Here is a 2,173-nt window from a genome sequence, read left to right on the forward strand (position 1 = left end):
ATTTGCCACATATTGTCTCAATCACTTTTACTGTGTCAGGAATAATTACTGTTTTCTCAAAGGGGGATTTTTTTTTTGTCTTTCATGAGGAAAAAACTTCAAAGGAGACTGAACGCTACTTTAAAAGTATCTTGCTAATTGTGATGGCTTTATTTTAACATCATTACTCATATCTCAAGGCAACATAAACATGTAAAGCAAATTTCATCTGTATTTCAAGTTACCACTAGATAATTTCACAATTTTCACCAGTTTCTCATGTTATCTGATTTTTTTTTAACATAGTAGTGTGGTTAAGCAGATGTTTCTACCTAATGAAACATTCTACCTAATGACAAACTGTTAACTTGGTCATGTTCTTGTTGCCTACTTGGGTTTCCATTATTAGCATTATCTTAAATTTATGGCTTATGAGCAGTAATCTTTTTTAAACTACAACATCAGTTTATAGGATTTTGTTTAAATTTTAGAGCATAATTCATAAATCCACATAACCTTACATGTTTCAGTAAGCTGAAAGTGAACAAGCAGTGGGGTTATTTCAAACATTCTCCTGTAGAACTTTATACTTCCCTCCAGACAATTTCGCAGTAAATTACACATAATGGCCTGTCCTATGGACCCAGGGAGGGACCAGAGTCATTCCATATCTTCTATATCATTAGTCTTTTTTCATAGTTTTGGATTATATTCTCTAATATTTCCTTTGTGCTCACCAGCATGTGTTTGCACATGTCTGGGTGTCTGAGTCTGCTGAGGGTTCTGTACCAAAATATAACAGACTGGGTGGATTATAAACAACAGAAATTGATTTCTCACAATTCTGGAAGCTGGGAACTCTAAAATGCACCAGCATTGCCACACTCTGGTGAAGGCTGTCTTCCTGGTTTATAGCTGGCACCTTTTCTCTGAATCCTCACATGATGGAAGAACTAGAGAGTTCTTTGGGGGTCTCTTTTTTAAAAATGTTAATCCTAAATATGAAGGCTCTTCCCTGCTGACCTAAACACCTCCCCAAGGCTCTGCCAACTAATACCATGATCTTTGGGGTTAGGATTTCAACATATGAGTTTATGGGGATGCAGCATTCAGATCAAAGTACCTGATATACATATATATCACACTTTTAAGAATTTTATTCTTGATGAAACTCCTCGAGAGATGGGGAATTTACCTCCAAACAAGAAAGTTATTCTAATAACTCTGACAGTTATAACTGCTAGAAATTCCATTCTCTTATGGATTCAAAACCTATTTACTCATAACTGTGACCCACTCACTATTCCTAGATCAGCCAAAAGTGGCAGACACAGAATGAGAATCCCTTAAATATTTTATTATTTATTCTCTAATGCATATCATTTGGGTTGCCAAATGATTTGTATCATCAAAACTATTAACCTCATCTAAACAGAGATTTCTTTCATGTATTTCCAAAATACTTGTCTAATGTACTATAAATAATGTGGTAGGATTAAATTACAGTTTGTTCATAAACTGTTGCATCACCCAATTCACTGGTGGAGAAAGTATGAAATTTTCAGGTTAGTTCTTCTGAACTGACCCCATAGATATTATGAAACTTAACATCTCTTAGCACTTTTGATTCACTTGGAAAGAACTCACTTTCTGTATGGAGAGTGCTTTTAGTAAAAGTTGTTCCTTCATTTCCATATCAGGAGCTGATGCTATCTTTGAGATGAAGGTTTAATGTTGCCATTTTAATGTTAAACTGAAATCAGGGAAGAGGGTCAATTGAAGGGGTGCATTGTGAATGCCCTACAAAAGGTAAAACCTTAACATATCATCTAAAAGTTCCCCAAATAGTCTGTAATGTAATTATGGACACAACCTGAAAAGAGCTTGCTGCTTCTGGTGTTGTGAGTTTAGCCTCTGAACAATAAATAAAAGAGCTGTGAAAAGTACACCATCAAAAATCTCACTCATTCAGCAAATGTTGTAATCTTAGAGTTAGCAGTGTTAGTGATTGTCCTTATTAAGGGTTTGTTTGGGTCTTATAGACTTCTAAAAGCACAGCACATTTTTCTTTAGGGTTTTGTTTTTCTCTTGAAGACAAATCCTCCATACAGTGAATTTTCATTGGGTGGCCTGAGAGTGAACTCTCCAATGGGCTTTTAATAGTCTCTTTAAGAACAGAGAACAAACTGGTGGT

The sequence above is a fragment of the Crocuta crocuta genome, unplaced genomic scaffold (genome assembly GCF_008692635.1).
Source record: "Crocuta crocuta isolate KB4526 unplaced genomic scaffold, BGI_CrCroc_1.0 scaffold360, whole genome shotgun sequence".
In the NCBI taxonomy this organism is placed as follows: domain Eukaryota; kingdom Metazoa; phylum Chordata; class Mammalia; order Carnivora; family Hyaenidae; genus Crocuta; species Crocuta crocuta.